The sequence below is a fragment of the Nycticebus coucang genome, chromosome 5, assembly GCF_027406575.1.
Source record: "Nycticebus coucang isolate mNycCou1 chromosome 5, mNycCou1.pri, whole genome shotgun sequence".
Classification (NCBI taxonomy): domain Eukaryota; kingdom Metazoa; phylum Chordata; class Mammalia; order Primates; family Lorisidae; genus Nycticebus; species Nycticebus coucang.
In genome coordinates, this window is record NC_069784.1 from 126216875 (window position 1) to 126237289 (window position 20415).

At 44.8% G+C, this 20415-nt stretch overlaps 1 protein-coding gene across 1 annotated transcript in view; it reads left to right on the forward strand.

Moving 5' to 3' along the window:
* Positions 1-1705: 1705 nt before the first annotated feature.
* Positions 1706-20415, forward strand: part of PLEKHG1 (pleckstrin homology and RhoGEF domain containing G1) — a 246192-nt gene continuing 227482 nt past the window's right edge. The window contains exon 1 of the mRNA XM_053592226.1: positions 1706-1777. The gene's annotated coding sequence lies outside the window, so the exon portion shown is untranslated. The remainder of the gene's footprint in view (positions 1778-20415) is intronic.

Consider the following 20415-nt stretch of genomic DNA (forward strand, 5'->3'; position numbering starts at 1 on the left):
GATGAGAACTATTATAACCATTCCATTGACACAGGACCTCACCTAAGGGCAAGCAGCCAGTGGGCAGTGGGGTCTGGAGTCTTTCAGTCAGATCACAGACACCACAGCCAGGCACTGACTTGATTCTTCAAGTTTTTATGCACAACCCCATCCATGCTGTGAAATGCAGGCCTGGAGGAGGGGGCAGCAGAGAGCAGGAAACCCTAGTTCTGGTCCCTTCCTCTCCAAGTTGTCCCCAACCCCCCTCTCTCAGCCACAAAGTTACTCATCACTGAGCTCCTTTTAATCTTAGATCCTTTGAGTGTCAATCAAGGCTAGCTCACATCTCCCACACGGTAAACGTGCTGCTATTTTACAAATGTGCTGGGACAGGAAACCAGCACCTGTCCAGTTGCCCTCACAAGGTTATTTATTGCAAGTCCACCTGAAACGATGCTTTCAAGATGGCAAACATCTGTTTTAGTTCCATTGTTAATCCACCGTGGTCAATGTATGTCAAGCATAGCCCAGTCCCATACATAGTTTTATATATAATGCAAGTCAGTTGTGGAGACTCAAATAAATGATGAAACAGAACATAAAGTCCACGGTATAGAAGACAGAAGTGTGACACTGTGTCACCTTACTGCACAAAACCCAAAACCTTGTTTTGTTTCCAATCTTTATTGTAATTTCTTATGTACTACATAAAGGCAGGTAAAAGGGGAAAACTAACAAGGATAAGCGAACATTTATCCAGGCCTTGTATTGTACGCCAGGCAGCCTCCTAACCCTTACTATCTATTCCCAACATTATCTTAACTTAAATCATACACAGCAACTCTCAGAGGGTGGCACGGTCATCACCATTTTACAGATGAGGGAACCTAGGCACAGAGAGGTTACACCACCCTCTCGAGGACACACAGCTAGCAAGTGGTAAGACTGAAAGTCCGTACAAGCAGAGCAACAGCCAGTCTGTGTATATTACCAAGCCTCGCCCGGTCCACAGGCAAACCTGGCGCGTCTGCCTCCCGCAGGAAGTTCAGTGTTAAGAAATGACTTCACCTGCCTTTGACTCTCACCGCAGCCACCTTTGACTGAAGTCATAGCTTTACCGCAGCCGGTGCCTTTCAACACCTATCTGCTATCACCAAGGTTGTTCTTTCTTGCCTCCTTTTCCACTTTTACTTTCTCAAGGCAAAGGTCCTTCGGCACATTCGCTGGGGTGATTAGGGTAATGATGTCTGAGGAACAGCGAACTCCTTCTCTTTTTACGTATTTTGCTCCACGGCTTCCGTGCGAAACTGGAATGTTGACTTAAAATAACGATTTTTTAATATTATTTTCAAGAACTCATCTAGGAAATTATATGTCCAAGGGAAAGCTAAACCTGAAGGGCCCGGAAAATGAAAAGTGATGTGTCTGCGAAAACAGTAGCAGGAATTTTTTTTAACTTTTTCCCCCCAGAGGCTGTAATTTGACTGCTCTCTTTGGCAAAGCTCCAGAGACAAGGCCAAGTGCTTCATCTCTCTTTCTCTTTCTCTCCCCCGCCTCCTCCCGCCACCTTTCTGGCCCCCGGGGCGGAGGGGAGGAGGGACCCGCGATCCGCTGCTCGGGCCGGAGGAGCCGCACCGGGGCGCGGGGAGGGGCCGAGCCGAGGAAGAGGAAGTCGGAGCCGGAGCCGAGCCGAGCCGAGCCGAGCCGGAGCCCGACGGCGCTGCAGGGCGCTCCGGCCGCGGAGCCGGCGCACCCGCACCCTGCCGGCCGTCCGCCGGCGATCGCCGCCCCTCTCCGGGTAAGCGCGCCGGAGCCCGGGCACCCCGGGGTCTCTTCCAGGGGGCGGACAGGGGACGGGGGACGCGGCCCGGCGCCCCACAGCCGCAGGTCGGGTGGGCGCAGCTGGCCGGTGGGCCCCTCCCGGGACCCGGCAGAGGGTGCTGGGGAGCACTCCGCTACCGGGGATCCGGGTGCGGTCGGGCTGGGGGTGCTGCCCGCCGCCGCCGCAGCCGCCTCCCGGCTGCGGGCTCCCGGTCTCCAAGTCCCCGAGACCCCGGTCCGCGGCTACAGCGATGCAACGTTTGCTGCTCTGAGAAGGAGTTTCTGCGCACACCCAGAAGTGTTGCTACCCCACCCCCACCCCAACTCAACCCGAACAGTCCGGAGACAGGACCCCACCGCCGGCTACCCTGAGCTAGCTCCCCACCTGCGGGCCGGAGCCGGGGCCCCCAGGACCCGGGACCCGCGGTGGGAGGCGGCCGCCGCGCAGCTCGGCGCACCGGGCTTGGGAGAGCCCTGCCCTTGCAGAAGCGGGCGTCGGTGGCCCAGGTCTGCAGAGACGCTGCGGGGGTGGTCCTGGGGGAGTCGAGAGCCTGTGGCCCGTGTGTCATAGAGGTGGATAGTAACTAGCACCAGATCGGCTGCGACTTTGCCGGCGGTTCTGGCCTCCGAGGCCCCCGGGACCCGCGGCTCATGCCGGAGCCCGCCCCCTCTTTTGTCCTCGGTGGTTAGTCCTGTTCCTAAGCCTGAAGCTTTAAGGACACTGTGATTCGATTCCGAAAGCGTTGTTAAGCTGTTCAATTCATTCCGTTCCTCGGAAACAATGAGACGGATCATTTGTCCTAATGTGCCGGCGGAGTCTTGTTTGCAAAGCCGGTGTTTCGTCAAGTTTGGTCCTCAAGGCTCGCTCTGTACCACCCTCAGGTGGCCAGGCTACTGCACTTATTTTCAAAATCATTGACTGTGGGTGTTTGGGGGCAGCGTCGCTCTGAGAAGGCTGCGTCCATCTGCAAGTGAGAGGTGGTTTGGGGTCTTGAACGTGTTGGATACAGAGCTATCTCGTGTTTCGAGTTTAAACCGGGAAAAGACCAGAATGTTAACTCTAGCTTAAGTTTGTCATCTAACAGAATTCCGGGCCTGGATAGGTCGTGTAATGCTGTAAAAAATAGTTATCAAGTAGTAAATCCGGCACTTTCTGGCTTCTCAGATTCTGTAGTTGACATGCTTTGAAAGAATTTATAGATTTCGGATTTTGAGTAAAAAACGCCATGAAAACATTTCCAAGCCTGTCATTTCAGGGGATCAGAAAACTCTGTCCAAACTTGGGCTTTGCCTTGTGGGACTTGAGCAAGTTACTTAGTGCTCCCCACCACCCCCCTCCACCCAGCGGTATTTATTGGTCCACAATATTTAAGAAAGATACCAAAGGGATGGGTTGATGTTTGACTCTAACATCTGTGAGTCTGGCTTCCCAATTCCTGCCTCGACTTTTTGTCCTATTTCAGACCCGAAATCTAAGACACCAAACCACCTGGCTGAAGATACATTTTTCTTCAGAGTTCTCCCACCTCCCTGGCTTCATCCTCAAGCCACCAGCAGCATGTCCCTACTTAACTTTTCTTTTCCTTTTTATAGTAGCCCCTACCCAGCCTCTGCTATAAATGGCAAAGCAAAGTGAGAATAAAACAGTACCTGGCCATCAGATCTATGCCCTAATTCTGCCTTTCCTTGATAGCGTTTTCCTACTCATCTCCTTCCCACGGGCACCAGCTTCCTTCACTGCCTTTAATACAGATGGCTATCACCAAACACAGGCTTAAATATTTCAGTGGGGGATTCAAGCCATAGTTCAAAGAGGTTAAACGATCATTTTTAAAACAAATCAATAGTGGCTCAGTGAGTAAGGCGCCAGCCCCATATACCGAGGGTGGCGGGTTCAAACCCAGCCCTGGCTGAACTGCAACCAAAAAATAGCCGGGCATTGTGGCAGGCGCCTGTAATCCCAGCTGTTTGGGAGGCTGAGGCAGGAGAATCGTGGAAGCCCAAGAGCTAGAGGTTGCTGTGAGTCCTGTGTACATCATGGCAACAAATCAATAGGAAGTGGCATCATAATTTTTCAAAACCAAAAATAACCAGAACTATTTTGTTCTCCCACGTTGCAGACTTTTTTTAGTTATTTAATTAAGATTTAATGATTCATGGTGTGTCACATAAATATGGAAATGTTCAAGTAGCACTCAATCTTTTGAGCCTTTAGTAAACTAAAAGCAATTCCTGGATCTATACTCTGATTCTTAATGGGTGAAATCCACTTTTTGCAGGTTTCTTTTTCTCTCTGCTCTTTTCATTGCTGGTAGTTGGTCTTTCAAACAATTGTCATCTTTTAATCCTCCTGCAGGGATGATTAGATGCCTGGAATTTTTTTTTTTTTTCATGTCTTGTGCTGTTGCCCATGCTGGAGTACAGTGGCACAGTTGTAGCTCCCTGCAAACTCAAACTCCCCGGGCTCAAGTGATCCTTCCACCTCAGCCTCCCCAGTAGGTAGGACTACAGGCATGTACCACCACACCTGCCTGATTTTTTTGAGCAACGGGGTCTCTTTATGTTGTCAAGACTGTTCTTGAACTCCTGGCTTCAAGCAATCCCCTGACCTTGGCCTCCCAAAGTGCTAGGCTTTCAGGCCTGAGCCACCCCCCCACCCCCACCCCCCAGTCAATCCCTGGAATATGAAAGCTAGGATGGCTCTTGGATAATCTAGTCCAGGCGTCCTCAAACTTTTTAAACAGGAGGCCAATTCACTGTCCCTCAGACTGTTGCAGGGCCAGACTATAGTTTAAAAAAAAAAACAACTATGAACAAATTTCTATGCATACTGCACGTATCTTATTTTGAAGTAAAAAACAAAATGGGAACAAATACAATTCACACTGTTTCATGTGGCCTGAGGGCCGCAGTTTGAGGATACCTGATCTAGTCCAACCCCTACATATTAAAGATTTAGAAAGTGTGAGTGGTTAAGAACAGTGCTCTGGCATTAGCGCACCTATGTGTGGTTATGGGTATGAGGGTTGACTCTGTATCTCAGAGCTCTGAGACCTTCACTTCTTTAAGGTAATTATTTAGACACAGATTATTTTATAATTAGGGAAAGTAACAATCATAGTAATCATAGTTGATATCTATCAACCTCTCTTACCTTAACCTCCTGAGTTGTTCTGAGGATTAAGTGAAATAATTCATATTAATATTTGGGACATACAGTGTGCTTTGAAAATGACTGTTGTTGATAAGCCAAGTCCCATGAGTGATTCTATAGGAAGTTATATGTAGCTCTTGATTGACAGGACTCTAGTTTAACTCAGGTTCCCTTCTTTCCTCCTGCACTGCACTACCTGGAAATGATGGCTACCTGGGGTTGTATTTTTAATTAAATGTGATTGTGCACTTTTTAAGAAAAAAAAAATTGCTCTCTTTTGACTTAGTCAAAATAATGTGTTTTCCAATGCAATGTTTATGTATTCAGGCAGGGATGAGAATGGAAACATTTTCTAGACAAAGACTCTCTAAGCAACCTCACACTTGTGTGTGGCAGACATTACAGATATTAATGTTTCAACACAGTCCTGCATCAGTCTTGCTCGATAAAGTGAAAAGCTGACCCCAATCCATTTGGCTATTTAGAGCCATGGATGGGCATCTGTGCCAAGCAGAACTTACTGATGGAAGAGCCAGCTTTCAAGTGATTAAGGAAGGCAGACATATTTAGCTTTTTATTGCCCATACTAAAACAGATGCTTTAGCAAAGAAGATAGAAATACATGGCTAATCGCCCTAGCGATGGAGCCTGGGGTTGTTGCAAATAACAAGGCTGCAGGGTAACTAGGTGTTGCAGAACTACTTCAGGAATGCCTGGGTGACTCTCATTCCAGATTAGTAGTTGACTGTATTATCTAGAATAGTTTTCATGTTTGCATCTGAGTATCTTTTCAATCTGTAAACATAAGGTTACCAGAAAAACTTTTCCCCAAGCCAAGTAAAAATTTCCAAACCTAAACATCTTTCTTTGGTAAATATTGAGTTACCATTTGATGGAAAACTAAGTCCCCCTTTCTTTTCTCTTCTTTTCACTTCCCCATATGGTCCTAGAGGAAAAGCAACTTGAAGAGTGTTAATGTTAGACTAAGTTTTTAAAAAATTCCAGCTACGCCCACTGGTAATAACCTGATGGGAGGAGAGTCAGGGTTTTCCCCAGGTCTTTAATTAAGAAAGTTGTTTTGGTAAGCTTTAATAACCAGGGTGCTGCGGCGTCTACAGAAGCCTCTTAGCACCAGCAGTAGGAGGGTCAAACCGTTACAGCATTTGGCCAAAAGCTAGCAAGCCTCTTTACGTGGAAGAAGGACATCTTTTTAAAATGTTAAAGAAAAACAAAGTTACAATGACTATGAATCTAATAATAGCAAAAAAATGAGAATTATCATAAGAGGACTCATTACATCCTTAAAGTATCATAAATTAGCTCTAACATTGGAAATGGTAGATAGATCTAGTTCTTTCTCTGTCTGGTCACATTGAGCACCAACTTACATGGCCTGTGATTGAAAGACGGGGAAAAGGAAAAGCCCTAGATAGGGCAGTAGACCTTTCCCCATAAAAAGCCAGGTGGGGCCATGTATGTCCCTGTCACGTCCTTTTTGATTTGTTAGTGTGGGGGGGGCTGTTGCTTATTCGTTTGCAACCCTTTAAGAATGGAAAAACCAGTCTTTGGTCATAAGTCATACAAAAACAGGAAGCAGGCTGGATTGGCCCTGCAGCCATCGTTTACCAGCTCCATTCCAGTTGAAATACTCTGTAGTATTCTTCAGTATTTTCATGGACACTCAAAATGGCGAAGTTCGCAGGCTCTATCTAAGTGGACTCGATATGAACTGACTTAAAATCAAAATCTCTCTGTCACTCTGCTTTCTAGTCACCGCTCTGTATTTTCTCTTTACACTGGGGTTAGAAGTTTCCATTTAATGTAGCAATCAGTTGACCTAGGAGTGGCAGGCCAAATGTCAACATTCTGCTTTTGGTTAGATGCTGAATGGGGAGAAAAGCTTGGCTGGGTTGTAATAAAGCCCACTTTGAAGCAGATCATTGATGACTCACATGAAGTGAGGTCTAAACCCCGGTGAGCATGACACCCAAAGTCCTGGTACCTACTCTTTACTAGCACCTTCCATGGATACTCTGTGTCCCTGCTGTTCAGAATAACTCACAGAGCCTGAGTGGGCTATGCTCTCACCAATGGTGGGATCCTTCCACACAAAGCTTAAATATCTATCTCTTCCCTGGACCCTTTCCTCATCTTATCAGACAGAGATGCAAACAGCTCCATCTGTATGTTTGCACAAGAGCTTACGCATGGAGCACTTAACGTCCAAAGGAATGTGATGATCCCCCTTTAACAAATATTACCTTCCAAGGATGGGGGAACAATTTTATTCCTCTTTCCTCCTTCATCTTGCCTTCCACATCTGGACCAGTCACAGGATGAAGTGCAGAACTATTCCGGAGCCTTGAATGTAATGCACAGGGTAGCATGGTGCTTACCTATCTGGGCTTTCATGTCAGGTGGAGCTGGAGTCTAGTTTCTTGCTTCTCTGCTCACCTCCTGCCAAGTTCCTCCAACTTTAAAGTAGATAATAAAGATGACTGTTAGTGCCTAGGAACAAATGATATTTCCCTCTGTAAAGCATTTAGTTTAGGGTCAGATACATAGTATTTACTCAATAAGTGACAACTTTTATTCATTCTAAAGCCACTTATTGAGGATAATGCCTGGCCAACACAAGATTGATGGCCTCTCTAGAGATGTGATCAATGAGGTAGGGGACACAGAGTCACAGAGGGGCTCCCAGGAAGCCTCTCCAGGAGGTCACATTTGAACTGAGACCTTAATGATATTGGCGAGTTCCTGTTTCATCAGATCTGAGATACCTTTGCAACACACCATTTTTTAATGCACCACTAAGAAAGAAGAAATGCTATCAATAAAATTGACACCATCTACTATGAGATTCATCTATAAGTTGCAGAAAACGTGTGCTTTGGCATCAATGAACTGTATTAATATTTGTGCCCCATAAACATCATTGAATAAATGAGCATTACTCTGGTGGGGTACAAGATTTCTGCTACAGTGGCTTATATTAAATTTGTTTCCTCTGTTTCTCACCTCTGGGATGTTGACTTGGACCTGGCAAAGAGAAAAAGAATGGGATGTCTGATCTTGAAGCTAGTAAATAAAAGTATTGTAAGAAATTTATGAGCCCATGTATTTAAGAAACAGTTTAAAACCTTCAATGGCAGAAGGGTATCAGTGAAGCCTGTTGAAGTGAAATTGATGAACACATGTGGGTGCAGGAGTGCAGCTGAGCAGCTCCTGCAGCAGGATGATTCCTTCTGGCAGCCGTCTGCAGAGATGTGTGAAACTTTAATGCACAAACATGCCATCCTAAGGGCAAGGCAGGCATCAGCTCCAGGCTTACTTCCTTCTGTTTTCTAGATTTAATTTAACATAAATACTCCCCTCTCCTCCCTCGGAGGAGTGAGTCCTTTCTAACCAGGAAATGGAGGAGGCTCCATTTAGATCCCCTTCCCCCCTGCTCTGGCCAGCTTCTGGCTTTTCACACTCCAAACTGAGTTCTCTTCCAGTATTTCCCCACCCTTCTCCCTGTTTTGAGAGTGAAATTATTGCTGAAGTCTTTGCTTTTCTGACCACCCTCTAAACTCAGAATTGTAGTCAAGACCTCTTTCTGTGCCCAGTTTGGAGCCTGTTGTCTCCCTCCAGCTCTGCCTCCTCAAGTTCAAGTTTGCCTTAACTCCTCAGTTTCTGGATGACTCCATGGGAGTCTTGACAATACTTGGCTATTTGTAACTGTAAAAAAGCGTGTGTTTATGCTGTTTGGACTTCGAATTTAACATGTCGCCCAAGTGCTTAGCACTGAGTGGCATGCTGGCTGGCATGGCTGGTGCCCCTCCTTACACCCTCCTGGAATCTGTTCCCTTGGGGCCATTTTCAGCTCCTCCCACCCTCAGCCAACTGTGCTCCTAAAGCCAGAGCAAAGTCCCCTTCCTGCACCCTGCCTGACAGGGAGGGTGGGTCAGCTCTTGGCCAAGAAGGAAGCAAAATGCAGACCTTTTTGCCTTGCTGAGCCACCTCCAGCTTCTCATGTGATTCAAGGCCCTAGTGCTTGAGGAGTCTGCAGAATAGATACCAACTCTAGCTGCAATTTGAATCTTTGGAAACAAGCACATTCAAAGGAGCAGTCACTTGTGGGTATTCCAGGGATGCGAATCACCCAGACCCCAGCCCTTGGCATAATCCAAGACTGTCTCTGACCTGTGACTGGCAGGCTGGCTGCAGTGGAGGGGGATGTGAAGAGGTGAGGCCACGTGCAAGGGCTGGCAGAGCTGATCCCGGCCATCCCAGAGCTCAGCTTCCCCTGGCTGTCTGATTAGAAACAGTCCTCAAACACTGACATCTGCACCTCTCTGATGTGCTGTGCAGAGAGAAAAAGCTCTAATCTGAGGCATAAGTATACGATCCTGTGTTTGTTCCTTTAACCATGGAAGCTGTTATTAGTGTAAGCATCTATGGTGTGCTCAGATATGATCACTGCCTCAAAGGAGGCTGGTTGCTGTTCTGAAACAGCTTGCAGTTTACCTTCTCAGGTGTCTCACAAGTTTTAAAATTTGAAACAACCAAATGCATGCATGCTGAAGCAGGGGGGTCAGGATCAAGAACTGAGGATTGCTGAGTGGGCGGTAGGAGAGGATGTAAGAGGGGACACAGACTCCAAAAGCTTACTTATTACAAGAAGAGCCTTCCCATACATTCGTCTTTCCCATGATCTATGAGGGTTTTTAGGGAGTGACTTGATAAGGAATAACGAGGTGGGGCGATAGGGTAATGAGATGGTCAGGGAACAGATGGGAAATGGGCGTGCGAAAGGGCTGATTACTGTTGGCTCGGTTGAGGAAAGTGCTTGGGGAGATATCTGGAAGCTTTTGAAACAGTTGTGGAGGAAGATCTCGGTGGTCTGGGCTTTTTTCCATTTTTCTTCACTGTCTATTTATGATAAATGCTTTTTCCCCCTTTGGTAATTAAGTGTTTACACTCAGCTCTGGGTATTGTCATTTAATCACAGTTCTTAATGATGTCTGACCTTGAAGCTAATATAGCAAAAAAGTAATATGAAAGCAATTTGCAGCACAGGGTACCCTTGTGGTCCACAGGTATGCTCCATCACAGTGAAGAATCACCTTTAGAGCCTTAGAATCCAGAGGGCTTTTTAAAGGTGCCATTATTATGAAGCACTCCTGTTTCTTTTTAGAACTCATCAGAAATGGAGGTGAATATTATGAAGTTCTAAGAACTGAGCTGTGATGAATTTCATAATAGCAGTGACTTCCAAAATCCAGAATGCCCTTGAGGGACAAAAGGAGTCTTGTGCTTGTGCGGCGTTACGCTGTGTTGTGTATCAAAATGTGACACTAATGTGACAAAATGTGACATCTAACACTGTTGTTTAAGAAATTTTCTACAAAGGAAGTTAAGAGGTATTTATTCTTAACTTCTTGTAGAAATAAAGAAGGAAAAATCTTCGCTAAAGACCTAATATCTAGCCGTAACTATCCTAAAACCTCCTTGATTTCGGATTACTAAATGTATAGAGAAAATATGCTTGGCAAATGTTCAGAAATTATATAGCATACTCTTAAATAAGAAAATTCTTACTTGATGCTTCCGTGTGCGTGATACATCCTGTATAGATAGCCCTTTAATAGAATATTTTGTTTGCTTATTTATTGTAGTACTAGTTCAAGTGCGGTTTCTGGAACATTAATTATTAGAAAAATGGTGTGCATGGAAAAGAGAAGTTTGTTTTTCTGTGGGTTGAATACGCAGAGTTGAAATATGGGAATAATGTGGAAATTAGGCAACCTGTGTATGTTATTTGGAAGTTACTTAAAAGAAAATACCTTCTAAAATAAAAATAAAATCATACAATCAAGATGCTATAAGGTTGAAATGCGTAATGTGTGGGTAGCACCTAGTGTGCATTAAGCTCTTGATAACCAGTGACTATACGTTTACTGGCTGTCACACTTAAGTTTTGTTCTCTGTTACTAGAGGACTAGAATAATAAACAATGAAAATAACTTAGAAAAACCATCTAGGTATTAGAAGAAGGGCCTGAGGCAGAAGTCAATGGTAAGGAGAGAAGACGAACACATTTTTTGTTAGTTTGTTTATTGTGGTAGAGACCCGTTATTCACTGTACTTGGAAATGGAGATTATATTTTGTTTATTTAACCAATGTACTTTTCTAAGTTCTGGAGATACAGTGATGAATAAAACAGATCAAACCTGGAATGCAGGGGGAAACTCGATGTAACAAGTGCTTTAAAGAAAAAAGAGAGAAACGGGATGAGGGTGGGGAGCTCTGTATTTGCCTGGGTGAGCCGAAAGGCTTCCCTGGGGAGATGACATCTGAGTTAAGGTTTACATCATAAGGACTGATCCCGAGAAGATTCGAGGGAAGGTCGTTCTGGGTAGAGGAAAAGAATAAGGATGCAGAGCCTTTGAGAGAGAGAAGTTCCACCAAATTCTAGGAAAAAGCAGGTGACCAGTGTGTGTCAGCAGGGGAGGGGCAGGGTGTGGGTCTTCAGGGTATGCTTGACAGAGTGAAGCAAAGCTTCGGAAGCTTTGGGGCCCAGGAATGACATAATCTGATGAATGCCCCGTTACCACTTTGCCTACTATGCAGAGAAAGAGCTGTTGTGGGAAATTCTAGGCACAGGTGGAACTTCCCTAGAAATGGGAAGCCACGCACTGGTCCAGAGAGACAGCATGGCAGCAGAGGAGGTGATCCAGCACTGGCATGTCGACCCAGACGGTGCAGCTGAAGGAGAGGGTTTAGGGGGTCTGGGAGCAGCCGGCCACTGATGTTTGCTTTGCCCACCTGCTGGCCTTTCTCCGTTTTTCACTTCCTTTGTCTTGTCTCCTGTGGCTCCCTGAGCAAAGTAACCAAAGCAGCTCATGCCTCCCAGTGATGCCGTGAAGCCTGGATGGATGAGTTTACCTCCCCCCACACCTACAAAGCCAAGTATCCTTCCTCTCAGCGCCTGAGCATCCTCCTTACCTTTGTTCTAGCACTTAGACCACATGGCATCCTTGATGACCATTTAGTTGTCTACCTGTCTTAGACTCCTGCAAGCTCCTTAAGAGCAAATGTTTGAACAAACTAATTTTCCCTTCTACTGGTTGAAATTAGCTTTAAGAGATATAAGTTTAAAAAAAAATACAAATGTATTGAAGAATTCAAAGGAGGTAGCTAAATAGATAAATAAGGAAGAAGGAAAGAAGGAGAAAAAAAGAGAAGAGGGAGGAGAAGGAAAGAAAAGCAAAACGGAAAATCCGCTGGAGAAATACAGTGGTACCGAGTTAACCGCTTCATAAAGGTCTCTTTGGAAACGTGTTTTTGTTCCGTAATGGGAGTCCAGTACCTCTGTTGTTTTAAAAGCTTTATGGGTCAGTACTAAATGGGGTGCTCTATAAATATGTGAGTCCCTTGCCTGCCTTTCACTAGTTTCTCGTAAACTTTCAAACTCAGCAGGTATTGTGTTTATTCTGGAATAGAAACAGCTACCAGAGAAGCTGTGGCAGTAAGTTTAATATTCCCTAAACCACATGAGCGATGGAGGCATTTCCAGACAGGATCTGACCTTATTCCAAGCTATCAACGTGCCTTTTTACGTATGGGGAGACCTGGTCTGTGTGACATCTGGATCATCCCACACTCGTCCTTCCATCCCCACTGGTGAGCACGGTGGCCGGCACACTGCTGGCTTTTAATCAATTGTTTGACTTGACTGTCTCCCCCGGATAGTGAATTCACAGGTCGGATGTTCAATGCCAGTTGGGTGGATTCTGAGTGAAAGCCTTCCTTCTCATTTACCAGCTTAGAAATGTAAAAACAAGGTTGAAAAATGTATATTTGTTATTCTCAAGTTCAGGATTTAGCGCTCTTACTGAAAAAACAAAAACAGAGTTAAACCACATTGTAGAGTGTTGTTTAGGTGGTACAGTAATTGCTCTGTGATCTGTAAATTCTGTTTGTTTAGACAAATTTCTGAAGGACTTCTTCATATGAAAAGGGAATGTATTCCGGTCACCTAGCTTTAGTTACTGTGCCTACTAGACAATCATCAAATCACACCTCTTTTAGAATATTCTGATTTTAAATTTTTGGCTCAAATAGTGAGGGCTTACTGTGTCTCAAAATAAGAGAAAATGAACTTCAAAGTACGGTTGTCTGAGCCTCCCACTCTTGTTCAGATACCTTCTGGGATTTATCTATTTGGCTTTGGCACAATGACTCAAAGTCACCCGCCCAGAATGGGACTCATAATCTCTATTTCCAGACCTACCTCTAACTTCCTGGGGTTGTGTCCCCCCTCCTTCTCCAATTCTTAGTTAATAACACCACCATTCAGTGGTCCCAGCAAGCCTTTTTCCTTCCCCTTCCTGCATTGTCCGGTCACAGTCAGCAATAACTTCTCAAGTAGTTCTCAGTCCACGGTCAGTTATTCACGTCCCCTGCCCATCCTTTCAGCCTCTGCTCTCTTGCTTAGACTATTTGAGTTGCTGCTGAGTCAGCACTGACTACTGTGACTAGACCGTGACTCTGACCCCTGTGTATTTTAATAGAGACCTGTTCTAAGGGCTTACCCCATGGGGAAGGTTGACAGTGGTGGTTAAGTCAGAGATAAAAGTCCCTTTAGGGCTTCTCAGGTCACATCTTCTCAGACCTCGGGGCCAATCCATAGGTGACCCCTGTAGGCCCCCAAATATCCATATCCCCCCGCCCCCCAACCAAGGTGGCTCTCACCTGTAATTCTAGCACTCTGGGAGGCCAAGGCCAGAGGACCACTTCACATCAGGATTTTGATTTTTTTTTTTATTATATCATAACTATACACATGAATGCATTTATGGGGTACAATGTGCTGATTTTATATACAATTTGGATTGCTTACATCAAACTGGTTAACATAGCCTTCACCTCACTTAATGAATTATTGCGGGAAGACATTTATACTCTGCTCATAATAGATTTGACACGCACCCTTGCAATATACACTGTATGTGAGGCCCCAGCAATTACCCTCCTTCCACCCACCTTCTCCCCCACATCAGAATTTTGAGACCAGTCTGAGCCAGAGTGAGACCCCCATCTCTACTAAAAGTAGAAGAATCAGCAGGATGTTGCTGGGGGCACCTGTAGTCCCAGCTACTTGGGAGACTGAGGCAGGAGGATGGTTTGAACCCAGGAGTTTGAGGTTCCTGTAAGCTAGACCATTGCTACTGTAGCCTGGGGCAACAGAGTAAGACTTGGTCTCAAATAGAAAAGAAAAAAGAAATCCTAGATTCTAAACTCCGTCTTCACTGTTTGCCCGCAGTTCAATCCATGGCCATATGTCCCGGGATCATTGCAGTAGGTGCCTAACTGGTTGCCTGCTGCAGACCACGCTTCCTGCCAGCCAGAGTGATCCTGCCCCTGGGTCGCGTCCGTCTTCTCGACTGGTTTTTGGTTTCAGAGTCAGAAGCAAGTTCTCTGAGCAGCCCAGGAGACCCTCCGCAGTCTAGCCCCCGCTCTGCTCCGATCTCATTTCCCACCCATCCCTGTACTCCCCTGAATCGCTCACTGGTCCCCAAGCTCCACTGAACACTGAAGCCCCTGCTCAGTGTTCTCTTTGCCTCTGTCTGGAACGTTCTCCCCCAGATAGCAGAGCCTTACTGTCGCTTCTCAAGTGTCGCCTTGTCCTCCAAAACAAATCTTCCTGACAGTGCTTTTTACGCGTAAAAAAGGATCCCCTACAAACCAGGCCCTTCTCACTCTGTCTCATCCTTACCCACAGCCTGTAGCAGCACCTGACATGGGACGTGTTTGTTTATTGCCGGTCCTAACGCTCCATGCCAGCAGAGACCCTGTGTGGCTTGCCATGGCAATTCCAGTGCTTTAGAATAGTGCATCCAGAGACACTGAAACACACGTCCACTTGACTGACTTACTCCACAAGTAAGTCAGAGTCACTTTGGTAATGGTCAATCTCACGCCTTTAAGCAATGTTATGTTCTGGTTGTCTGATGCCGTCTGACCATGTTCTGGAACAGAGAGCAGCAGTCTGAGGAGCGTAGGACTGAGGGAGAACCTCCACCTGGCCCCTGGCCTGCGGTCTGCTCTGTAGCCCCATCCTACCCAGAGCCTTCCCAGCCTCCGCCTCCTGCACCTGGCCTCCACTCCATTCAAGGCCACTCCACACCCAGTCTTGTCCCTCTGCAGTCCCGCACCGTACTGGACACCATCTCACCCGCGGCAGACACCAGAAAATAACCAGTCACTGCTTCATTTAGGTCTAACCTTTTCCCTTTGGTGTATCCAAATTGCTACTTAATTATTCACCAGAATAGGCACCGTGGCTTGATAAATGCTGCAAGTTTGGAGCCAGATTTCATAGAATCAAACCAGGTTCCACCACTTAGAGTTCACATGGCCTTGGATAAGCTGTTTACCTGCTGACGATGGAAGCAATCCCAGCTTTCTAGGGTTATTATGAGGATTAAATCCAATAATTCTTTCTCTTTTTTTTTTTTTGCAGTGTTTGGCTGGGACTGGGTTTGAACCTGCCACCTCTGGCATATGGGGCTGGCGCCCTTCTCCTTTGAGCCACAGGCACCACCTTAAATCCAATAATTCTTTAATATGCTTGCAGAACCTAGTCCTGACCAACATATAGAAAAAGTTAGGTAAATGTTAACCATAATTTTTGTTAAGATTTCTTTAAAACTTAGCGAGGTGTGGTAGCTCATGCCTATAATCCTAGCACTCTGGGAGGCAGAGGCAGGAGAATTACTTGAGTTCACAAGTTCTAGACCAGCCTAAGCAAGAGTGAGACCCCCGTCTCTACTAAAAATACGAAAAATTAGCCGAGCATTATGGTGGGGGCCTATAGTCCCAGCTACACAGGAGGCTGAGGCAGGAGGATCACTTGAGCCCAGGAGTTTGAGGTTGCAGTGAGCTGTGATGATGCCACTGCACTTTACCCAGGGTGACAAAGGGAGACTCTGTCTCAAAAAAAAAAAAAACTCCTTTAAAACTCAAATCCTGCTTAAAACACAAATTGTTTTCTTCCTTTCTCAGAAAACTAAGCATCTTTTAATGACCATTTGATTTAGTTATATGTGTATTAATTTCTTATCCTAATACAAGTTACTGACTCCTCCATGTCTTAACATTAATTTCTATATAAAATAAATAAATATTACATGCAGGTAGAAGGACGATATTTATCCACACACCCCCCTTAGCCTTTCCCACCTCTCTTCCCTGGTCCATTTTTCTGCCTAGCAATTCCATCTGATTGACACACCATAAAATACTGTTTGTTCATTATCTTTCCCAACTCCTTGGAGGGAGGAATTCATTTTCTAATGAAGGAAATTTCCACATAAACATAAGTGGAGCAAATAGATAATGAACTCCCACGTGCCCATCTTCCAGAAGCAGCTCTATAAGCTTCTTGCCAGTCCTGTTTTGTCCGTTCTCCACTAACCCTCCTCCCCAACTTTGAAGTACTAAAAGCAAACCCCAGATATCTTGAAATTTGGCCTATAAATACTTCAGTATTTCCAACTGATAAGGACACTTTTCTTTACAGCCACCACACAATTAGCACACCTAATAAAAATAGCAATTTATTATATAGAACAGTAGTTTCTTACTGTCAGCTCTTACGCTGTCTATAGTCAAATTCTCCTGTTAAAGTGAGGGTTTTGTGTCTATTTTGTTCACTGCCGTATACTTGGTACATAATAGGCTCTGCAGTATTTAAATGAATGTATGGTTTGTACCCTAAAAGAGTTATTTTTGGAAGCTAGCACCATAAAAAATATTAGAAATGGTGATTGGGATCTTGGGCTAATGATAGAAAGCCCACTTGACTTAGCTGAGGCATAGACCTAATGTTCATGGGTACTGGACAGTGAGCACCAGTGTCCTTCAATGAGCAGATACCTCCAGAATCCTAACTTGGGAGGGGCTGCCTCTACACCTGACTCTCTTGCCTCAGAGGGGCACCCCTCTTCCCCTTCTTGAACAGGAAATGGAAGTCACATGGGTCCTACTTAGAGTTGGATGGACTGTGCTTTGTGTGCTGTGCTATTTACTGGTGAGTTCTTCGTCCACGAGATAGAGGTAATTATTACTACTGTATGGGATTGTTACGAACACGTGCTAATGGTGGGCAGAGTGTTACAGAGTTCTTTGTCTTTAGTAGCTGTCCATGGGCACTTGTTGTCGTTCCCTTACTGCCAAGCCATTGTCACTGGCAGCCTCTATGCAAGAGTTCCCAAGACAGAGGTGAAGGCCCCCAAGCCTTGATTCCGGGAGAAGGGCCTGCCAAGAGGAAGCTGGTCGTCAATAGTGCCCCCCTCCCTCCATTCTGCCTTTTCTGTCCCATCTACTTCTCTTTAGAGAAACAGTGTGTAGCGTGTGTAGCTTTACTCTGGTCGGTACACTGTCCTTCTGAGAGTTTGAGGAGTTTTTACTGCTGGTAAGGAGGTTTAAAGAAATGCTTATATTTCTACCTTCTCTTTTGAGTAAACGCTGGGGGAAAAGGACATGAAAGTCAATTTTGTACCCTCCTCTGAGTTCAGAGGACTGTATCACCTCTCCAGAATCAGAGCTCTATTCCTTACAACCCCGAGGAACGCCCGAGTGACACTTCAGATCCATACCTAAGGAAGACTGTTGTCGGGCACGTCGGGCTCCTGTGTTAATTTTGAGGTCACAGCTGGCCTTATCTGTGCCACATTGGCAAATCATTTCTCATAATAAGTTTGGATACAAGGTTCATTTTTCCTCTCTGCCATTCATCCAATATGTGAAAATGCCTTTTCCACCTCATGGTTGCTCTGTATCTCCAAGATTGCACCTTGGTCCAAGGCAAATCAGCTGGTATTTGAAATGAATAAAGCTTCGGTTAACCTATAACCTCTGCAAAGCTCAATCCTCTGACCTAGTCCAACAGAGAGTTTCAAGACTTTAGACCCAGCCCTGATAAGTGCGTCCCAGAAAGTGCACCCTTGAGCTTTTTCTGCATCATGTCTCTGTGCCTCTCCCCTCCGCGAGCCCCAAACCCAGAGCTTGCTGCTCACTCTCATGGCCTCCTTTGCCCTCTGACAGCGGGCCTCTGCTTTATTTCTTTTCTTCTCCATCACAGCCCTTTATCTTTCTAAATCTCTCCAAAAGAAACCTTGCAATATGCATTTACTTAAAATTCTCATAACAGAAAAAAATACAGATGTAAATTCACACAGGCTAGAATTTCTCATGAGCAGAATCAGGTGGAGGAGGGATTATTGGGGTCAAATCCACTGTAAAGAAGAGAATGGAAATTCTACACCACGAATAATGACTTAGGACTGCAGGTGAGGGGAAACAAAACAGTAGCACACGAGAGAGAGAGAAACTAACTTTTTTCTCAACAGATCTTAGTAGTTTCAGGGCTAGCAGTTGGTTCTCTGCAACCAGGGACCAAGCTCCTTCTATCATTTTGGCCCAAGAGATGACATCTTGATTATCGACAGCTGTATATCTAGTTAAGATTGAGGATTGCCTTGAAGGAAAGAGTAGCTAGTGGGAGACAGCTCACTTGGTAAGAGAAAAGGAAGGTGCCATTATAAGATGAGGCAGTGAGAGGCAAGGATGCCCGTGGCTGTCATCGCTGAACTGTACTGCCCATATGCTGAGCAAAGCTGGGGTACCAGGTAGCTACTGAAGTTCTTGATTAACTGCTGGCGTGTCCTCTGTAGAGGAAGAAGCTGTATCCAAAATGACATCTGGTAGGATGCCCAACTTGAGTACAAATAAATATAGTAGAACCTCTGTAAGTTGACTGTCCAAAGAACTGTAACAAACTGGACAACATGTACTGTACTGATCTGTACATGTGGTGCATGTCCAGTCTATGAAAATTAGGTCAACTTAAGGAGGTGGTCGGTACAGGGAGGTGGTTTACTATGGAGGTTCTCCTGTGGTAGCTAGTGTTTAACAACTGGGCATTTCCAACAAACATTTCATTTTGGCAAAGGTTGTTTACTGACAAATTCAAAAGCGTTCTTTTCTGGAAAGGAAACTCCTAAAGATGGTAGTCATCTTAGAATGTCAATCATGGTAACATCAGGAAGCACCTGAAAACTAATATGGACTGTGTCGTCTTGCTCAGCCTAACGTCCTGTGAGAACAAGATCATCTGACAAAAAATTGTACTAATCAGGCTCTTGTTGAAAGCACTGCACATTTAGATTAATTAATCACAAAAATGGTTAAGGTTGCAATATTTTCAATCTACCATGATAAAAAAAAAAAATTGGGTAAATGCTGAAGTTCTAGAATTAAGACCCAAATCGAAGGAGCTAGGATTTAAGTATTATTGGGACGATTGGAAAGAAAATAAAAAACTTAGAAAATAATGCCTTTTGCCAACATTAAGAATTTGAAGCAGTGTAATTGAATTAAATTGTATTATTTTTAGACATTTAAATTCTGTCTATATTCTTCTGTTGCATATTCCCAGAGAATTACAGGAAATCCTTTGTAACAGGGTATCCTGAGTTTGGAGGGTTTGTTAAGTTAAAAAAACACTCATTTGGTGGCATGCTTCTGGTGAAGATTATAGAATCCATTATGCTTCGCTGAGTTTGAAGAATAACAATCACTTTAATCACACTTCTTTTCATGGTGGCCCAGAGAAGAATTAAGAGACTTCCTTTCGAAAGAGTTTTTGCTAAGACAGCACTTTTATCCTCCAGTTGAGTCAATGGAACTGTTGTTTAGATTGGAATTTCAAAATCAAACTTGATGTCCTGGTGAAATTTATCAGTAAATTGATGAGAAGTAATTAACCAGTTAATTACTAGTGTGGCAACATAAACTTGTACTTTTAAACATTTTTTAACTACTACTTCTTTAGAAGAAGACTATCTGTCAATGTCACGAAACCTTTGGAAGTAGAGAACTCTAAATCTCTGTAGACCTCCATCAGATTTTGGCCTAACTTAAATGTGTTTATCTCCTTCTGGGCTGCCCAAGATAGTTAAAAACAGTGATGTTGATGGCATGGCGAATAGTGAATAAGTCAGCTTGGGAAGCCAGGCCAGAGAGCCTTCACCAAGGGCTTACAAATGGGGAGGATTTCCTTCCATTCTCTGAGGATGTTTGACAGACAAACCTTTTGGGGCCTATTGATGGGCATATCAGCAACCATTGTTTTGCTTAAGGCCTGGGGTGTGGGAACAGGTCTTAAGAGGAGAGTGGTGGAGAGCTTGTATGGTGTGCGCTGATTAATGTTTAACAGCCTGCTGGGCAGGAATGGGGGGCTGTGTGTACCCATGAGACATACATATACACAAATACATATACGTTTATGAGAAATTATGCTGATAGAAAGGATGAGTGACACACAGTTTTTACATAATAATAAAAATGCATAATAAATTGCTTCTCCTGGAAGTTTTAGTTGATATTTGCCCAACTTCTTATATTC